Raw genomic sequence first — 8202 nt, 5'->3', positions numbered from 1 at the left:
ATGACAGCCATTATTGCAGAGGGAGTATTTTTAACATTAGGTAGATAGATTAAGTTTACAATTGGGCATGTTGACATGATTTAATGACTGTGAAATACAATTCAGCTGTTTTGTTTTCAAATGTTTGTCAAAAACAAACATTAACACTTTAAAACTGCAGTGTCTGGTGCAAAACCACATCATGAAAAAAACACAATTGTAGATGAAAAACGCTAAAAATGGGCAATTTTTCATACTGGCAAAATCTAATATATATTATATATTATAATATATATATAGATATATTATATATATATATATATATATATATATATATATATATATTATGAGGAATATTCACATGCACTGCTATAAACATGCTGAAAAACAGTACCTTCATTTAGTCAACAGCTGCCAGGGCTATGTGATTTTAGAATTCAATTTGCTAACTGAGCAATGAAAATTCTAATGAATTGACAGCAGCAGCAGCAGGGACAGTACAATCACTCTGTTTCTTGTTTTACTTGTTCATAGCAGCTTTCTGTTAAATGTGATCACAATGAATGCTTTGCACTTATAGTTCTAAAAGTACAGGACAGGATAATGGGCCGGGACAGTAGAAAACCTCCAAGTGCAGAATTTTCCACAGAAAACTATTATTTCTTTTTGACCTAATTTAACTAGAATAGAGGGCCTGGGGGCCTTCAAACTCAGTATGCTGGTTTCTTAGCTGTATGTTGTATGAAGGTTTGAGATGGATACAAATTTTTTTTTTTTTGCGCATCCCCCAAGAACCAGCCAGACACATTTATATTGCACCACCAAAGCCTGTGTTAAATGTCACTCGGGGTACGATGTGCAGTATACAGTATAGTTACCCTAAATCAAGCTGATGAGCGTTACTCACATGGTTTCAGTAGTAACAGACACATGATCAAACACTGAAAGGCTGCTCAGAAGTGCTCAACTGAAATACCCCAGACCCATTCGACAAAGCTGCCATTAAAAGAAAATCCATTAGCACTTAGCAATGGGACATTATCTGCACTATCCGTGTAATGGCACACACTGCTGTGCAGTGCATCCTCATTGCAAAGTAATATTGGGTGGTGAGGCACGTTTCCATCAGCAATCTTATTTAAGTGTCTCATCTGAGATCTTTTATAAAACATTGTGTCAGGCTTATTACAGTATCTTCTTGTAGCCGCATTCAAAGGAAGAGCATCTAAACACAATGGAAATGTATCAGGAATGTTCAATCCCTATTGAGTACAAGTGTTCAAGGACAGGGATTAGTTGGAATGCCTTTCAAGCAGGGTACAGTTACACATCATCTTACTTTAGACTTTTTTTTTTGTCATACCAGTATATATCCTTAAGGGAAACGAGGATACGATTTTAGTATTGGACAATAGGCGAACTTGGTTGTTCACACAATAAAGTTGTATTAAATATTTTGTGTATCATGCTCTGTTCTTGACGCAAGTGCAGTGCAACAGAAAAATAGAACTGAAATAAAGAGATAGGACTTCAACCAGGGAATGATGGGACCTATGAAACACCAAGATTCACACCAATAACAGAAGCATTCAATGAAACTCATCTTTAAAAGAGGATGGAAAGGAAAGCACGCTTGTTGACATAAGCCTCACAAATTCATATTTATGTTTAGTGGGTGAAGCAATATATAGGAAAAAAATATGAGTCATCTGTGATAGAGACTGGTATTAATGTGATACAAACAGTCATCTGAAATGTCATTGTATAAGATGTTTAGACGGAACTCTGATGTAACAGAGTACTGTTTAATTATTGCTGTTTAACTACATTTTTTTTCAGCCCGCTCAGGGTCAGAGCATCTAGAAAGTGGGCAGCCACACTGACCCCTCGTTCTGCTTCAATTCAGGCACTATGACTGAGAGACCTTTGATTTATTGGAATTAAAAGCATTTTTAGACAGCTGGTATTTGATGGCTCAGTATTTACAGGTTCCACAAACACGTTCTGCTACACAAACCTTTACTTTGCAATTCCTGCAGCAAACAGTACTAGGGGAGTGCCATGTTGATATTGGATTGTTAGCTGTTTCTTTATGTGGTTTTTAAAGAGCTTTTCCCCCCCGTGGAAGGGATTTTAGGTATTTTCCATTTGTTTGAACCTAAAAGGCTATTCGAACATGCCACTTTCTCCTTTCACAAAGCAGGAGTGGAGCTTTATAAAAGAAGTGCTGCAAAAAAAAGCTAGCTCAGCATGTCTAATAATGCTTAATGGGGCTACAAAAAAAACAAGAGAAAAACAGGTGGCCAGCCATCCTATTGACAGGGTTAGGTCATGTGTAAGCCACTGTGTAAAGTACATAACAGTGTGTTATTTATTTATCTATATACTGGCATAATTGTGGTCTGGCAAGTATGTATTTTAAAGCTTTGCTTAGCAATTGCTTAAGGCAGTGGAATAGCAATCATGAAAAAAAAACAAAACCAAAACAAGCATTTTAATCACTGTTGCTGTCGGGGCTAAGTAAATAGCAAAACAAATCATGGTTTAATTTTTCACTCAGATACCTGCTGTTAGTGGAGTTTCTTTTCCTCTTTTCACTTGATTTGGTCTGCTTTATGCTTTGGTGGGTTTTCTCTGATCTCTAACCTTTCTGCACCTGTGAGTCAAATATGACAATTAAGCAGCATAGAGCGTCCAACAGTCTTGCCAAAAATAAAGTGGAAAGGAATTTCAATTTCTGAAACTGCTGATGTGCAATTCGTGTTCAAGAGACATTACACTCACTTTGGATCCAATTATTTCTGTGTATGGAAGGGCTGTAAGGGGTCAGTCCTGAAAGTATGTGTTGCTTGACCGGACCTTGCAGTTTGAGGACAGAATACATAGATCTAAGCTTGGTTTGAAGACATTTAGCACATTTTTGGGAAATTCAAGACAGGATAATAATAATAATCAATTTTAGGATTGTGTTGCAATTCTTTTTATATGAGATAAATTAGTTGGGGGATAACTTTGGCTACAGCAATTAGACAGTTATAAAGGATTGTGACATACATCCAACCAAATTATGATCCAGCACTGAATGATTCTTGATCTGCAGGAATAGTCATTTATGAGGTTCTTGTCACATAGTGCCACTGTCATGCCTGGCGATAGATGTCATTATGTTTGCAGGTCACGTTTATACAAGAAGGATTCCTTCTTGTATAAACAGTTTTGAATGCATGGGGTTTAGAGTTCATTTATTAATGCTGTTTTCTGTTTCTTTCTTCCAAGGATTCCTTTGGTGAACCTGTAAAAAAAAAAAAAAAAGAAAAGAAAAGTAACCTACAGGTTTCTTTTTATGAACTGTAGGATGATGGACATATTTATTTTTCTAAAAAAAACAAATAAACAAATGCTGATACTTCTTGATATTTTGAAGATAAGTACAGCATTTATATATATATATATATATATATATATATATATATATATATATATATATATATATATATATATATATATACAGCTTACAGGACGAGAATGTGAACCTGCATAAAGAGAAGATTTATCCTGAAGATTACGGAATATTCCAAAGGCTTCTGTTTGAAAATGTTGGACTATGATAGAGAACAATGTGCCAATTATGCCATTACGTGCCACAAACTGTACAGAAAGGACCTAATAAGGATGCCATGGAGGACTAAAGAAACCATATCCCGCCATCAGTCATTACCTTTGTTTTTTGATAATGTTTTTGATTACCTTTTAATGTTACCGCTAAAGCACTATTCAACAAAAGAAAATATTCGCTTTCAAACTGTGCTGACTGCTTTGTGCAGTTGCTCTTTGAAGAAGACATTTCCACCTGCTTCCTAGTTGTTTCTGTTTTGTATGTCGTCAAGACTGCCATATTTTTATAGAGAGTTTTAAAGTAATGACTCAGAAATCATATTACAGACACCAGCAGCCTTTCAATACTCCACTAGGGCTGCATATTTGCATATCTCGTATTTTGTGAAAAGAAATAATCTCGTCCTGAGTAATAAGGTCACTGGGGGATTGTGGGATAGTATTGTGCTGTGTTTTAAAGTGTAGTGGTACTACATTCAGTAAAGAAAATTTCCCGAGCAATGAATGTTACAGTCGAAAGAACATTTGTCGCTATTTTTATTTCCTCTCTACATATTTCAAATCGCCTTCTCAAGATCCACGCGTATATATTCCGCACAGAACCCATTCACTGTTTCTGGGTTTTCGCAGTCACCCCAGATTGTTAAAATAATTTTCGTTTCTTTGTTCTTTCACATGTCGCCACAATTATCTTTTTTTTTGGCCAAACTCTTCTTGACAGACAAAGCTTGTAAAGTGTACCTCTGTTCCCCTGTCTTGCATCTTATCCAGCCTCTTACGCCTCCTTGCTGCTTGATGACAGAGTCCCATTGTGGGTAAGATATAGCGAACCAAGCCAAGGCCGATGTGGCCAGCAGTGTAATTGGGTTACAAGATGATTGCTGAGTGGGGTCTGTGAAGCAAGTTGTTATTGTTATAAAGTAAATAATGATACATATATATATATATATATATATATATATCTATATATATATATATATATATATATTTTTTTTTTTGGTTGAAAGTTACTTTTTTTTGAGGAAGATTCTAAATTGTGTTCTACTGAGATTACCTTTTTCTTAGTTGCTGCAGCAAGATTACCATGAAAGAAAATGAAATTTTTGGTATTTACTTGCACGACTCCCTTAAACCATGACCAACTTTTTAGAAATTAACACTTAAAGCAGCGGCAGTATCTCCTGGAACAGGTTTTTCTAAAGGTAACTCAGACAAAATGATATCGCCTACCCTGCGCTGTTGAAGACAGACCTGTTGACAAAAAGCAAAGGAAAACTCTCTGCTTCAGCCACATAGAAGGTCCTCTCCTAGTAACACAGAACAGTAAATCAGCAGCCATTTAATACACCTTGTTAGTGTATTTCACTTTCAATCTATATGTGCTTGCTTTGAAAAGCTGTGCGTGCAACATAAAAAAGTCAAGCAAAGAAGTTATGCTGCATGTGAATGCCCATGGAAGGGTATTGGATGCACAGTAGCAGGTTTATAAATATATACATGAATGACACCCAGTTGGGAAGTAACAGGTAGGTGGGTTTAAGATTAGTAGGATTCTGCAGACTGAAGTATTAATTTCCATTGTTAATGCACTTGCTCTAATTGACATATGCCTTGTTTCCACAAAACACCTAACAAGGTATAATCGTGCACCCCTAACCTCAGTGCTCTGAATCAAGAGATCCTGTCGCGTGGATCTGAGATGTTCAGGTAAGCCAGTGGCACTGCTGACTGTTTTTTTAACAACAAATAATTAAACAGTGAGCCATATGACCTTTGTAATTTATAAGTTGAAATGTATTTTCTATATCATTGACTTCTATTTGTGTACAGTGACGTTCAATTTTTTTTTAAAAAGGGCTTTTATTTGGGGAGGTCTTTAAAGATGTGACGACACACCTGTTGCTTACACAAATCAGTTTAATATTGTGCCAAACGCCTCGCTTTGTATTTTCAACCAGTTCTTACAGTAGACTCTGTCGTGTTCATTTTCAGGTAAACACTTTAAAAGGCCCAATTTTTAGAGAAAATTATACCGTTTTCTAAAATATTTAAATGTTTTTTGGGGGGTTTTTTCCCATGGGAATACAGAATTGGTTAAACTTTGATAAAATGGACCAAAATTTCAAACAGCAGCAGAAATAAAAAAGTGAACTGTAGATAAGAAAACTTGAATACCAGTCCAGTGCATTCACAGTGCTAGGAGTACACATGGCATGTGCGCTGTATCCTAAGCAGTGTACTTTATCTGCTTGCCTCCATACAAGTTTCATAGATTAGCACAAACAAGCATCTGATGGCACTGCAGTTGTCTTTTGCTGTGAATTATGGAATCACCCATCTCAAGTTTCCATGGATACAATATGGGTAACTCTTTACATGAAGTGTCTCTAATTACTGTGTATTTGCATTGTAGTTGCGTAGTAAATACACGTGTGCTTACACATAATTACAATGTTATTATGCATAGTTACAATGTGCTGAATGCATAATTTGCTTTGCATGATATAACCCTAACACCAGCTCTAAATCTAGTCCTTTTCTGATACATTTGTGCATTTACATATATCTTGCAAAAAGATTAAGTGCATTGTAACTATGCATAATAACATTGTGATTATATGTAAGTATGCATGGATTTACTAAGTTTGATCTAAATACACAGTAATTACAGAATCCAAATTACAGAAAATTCAAATTTCGCTGTTTGTGGCCCCCTTTAAAACAATACACTGAAGCACACCTACACATACACAATGTTTACACCCCATATCCCTATGTACCCCATTATCTTCTTTATTGAAACTTGTGGTAACACTTTATTTTATAACGCATTAATAACAATGTTGTTACCTAGTAACCACTTTGCAGTTATCATTGCATTTGTATGATGAAAACATGACTTAATGATACATTCATCGAACATGAATTTGTTATGAAGTCATCTTTAATTGGCGTTAAAGTAATATAAAATGTATCTGGATTTTATTATTTAGTGGGAAACAATGTACATTGGATTATCAGTAACCAGAAACTGTGAAGTAAAACAAATGAAAAGCAGTACATTTCCTGTGTCAGTATTAGCAGCAAATCTCTAATATATTATTGAGAAGAGTTAAATGTGCCATGACGATCAAGGACTGTACACTACAAGCCTGCATCTGAACAAAAAAAAGAACAAAAAAAATCCCCACTTGAATTCGTAGAATTATGTTCAGGTTCTAGCCGCAGCGACGCACCTGCATGCTAAAACCTGCATATTTTAGGCTTGTGTTTTTCATTTTGCTTTGTTCTCCCTTCTTTGACCTTGGTAACTGCCTGGCAGATACAGGGCATTTGTTCTGAACATTATCTGGGACGCTCTGCTCACAGTTTATTTATGGCCTCATGAATATATTGCTGTGAGGATTTTGCAGTTGTTGGCAGCCTGGTTTAGATTTGAGGTCTACTTCGTTTCATATATGGAGACAGCAAAGTATCCACTGACCTGCTTCATTAATCTGCACACAGACACACATAGCCAGTCATTTCTCTGCACTTCCATAATGTTCCTCTATTCCCTTTTCTAGAAATAACCTCAATTTCAAACCCTTTTATGAGGCCACATACTGCTTTACTAGACAACAATGCACAGGGTACTGGTACAACGTAAATCATGACATAGACCTAATCGTATATATCCTATAATCTGAAGTGCTTTATATGTATGAATTGCTCTCTGTCATACTGACTGTCTTACTTTCTACACTATAGTTGAATTCTCCACAGCCTTCCAGTAGTTTAAGCTTTTGTAAATGTCGTTGACATACAATACGTAAGAAGGGCTTCTATTTGGAAAACACTATGGGACAGAATTGATAAAAACAAAAATATTAAAAGCTGACATATTTGTTCTGTGTTTCTGCATTCGCCTAGGAGAATGTTGATCCGAAACTATAGCCGGATATTCAAGCTGTACTTAACAAAGAACAGTAAGATGCATTTATCATTAGAAACATTCCAAACCTTTCTGAGCAGCACAATAGAATGCAAACAGGACAATGCTACATTGTGCTCTGATTTATTTTTTTGGTTGTCAGTGAAATTTTAATTTGCATTGCATCAAACTGCATAAAACATACAGATACACAATATTCCATTCAGCATGGAAAAGCATACATATCTGACACATTTTTCTGATTTTCCCTGAATTGTGGATACTTTTTTTTTTTTTGACGTTGATTGCCATAATATTTGGTGTATTTTTTTTTAGGCTTGGAGAAAGAATAGCACTTTTATAACAAAAAGGAATGCTATACAACTTGGTTTTATCAGTCGTCAGGCTGTATAACATTGTGCTTCAGCAGGGACTCTGGAAAGCTTGCAAAGGGCTGACATTGATTATATGTCTGCTGTTTTGCATTTGAGTTTTTCAGCACTAGGTAATGATATCAGCAGAAACAACAAATCACAAAAGAGAGCATAATGAGGTGCCAATGTGATATATACTAAAGCATTCCATTGAACAAGATCCCTACTACTGCTGTGCAATTTGCATTCCTAATATTTTCATGGAGTAAGGCAGTGTATGGTGTTAAACATGCAGCAGGCTCATCTGAAGTGCAGTTACAA

The sequence above is a fragment of the Polyodon spathula genome, chromosome 16 (genome assembly GCF_017654505.1).
Source record: "Polyodon spathula isolate WHYD16114869_AA chromosome 16, ASM1765450v1, whole genome shotgun sequence".
NCBI lineage: Eukaryota > Metazoa > Chordata > Actinopteri > Acipenseriformes > Polyodontidae > Polyodon > Polyodon spathula.
Note: the sequence above shows the minus strand (reverse complement) of the source record.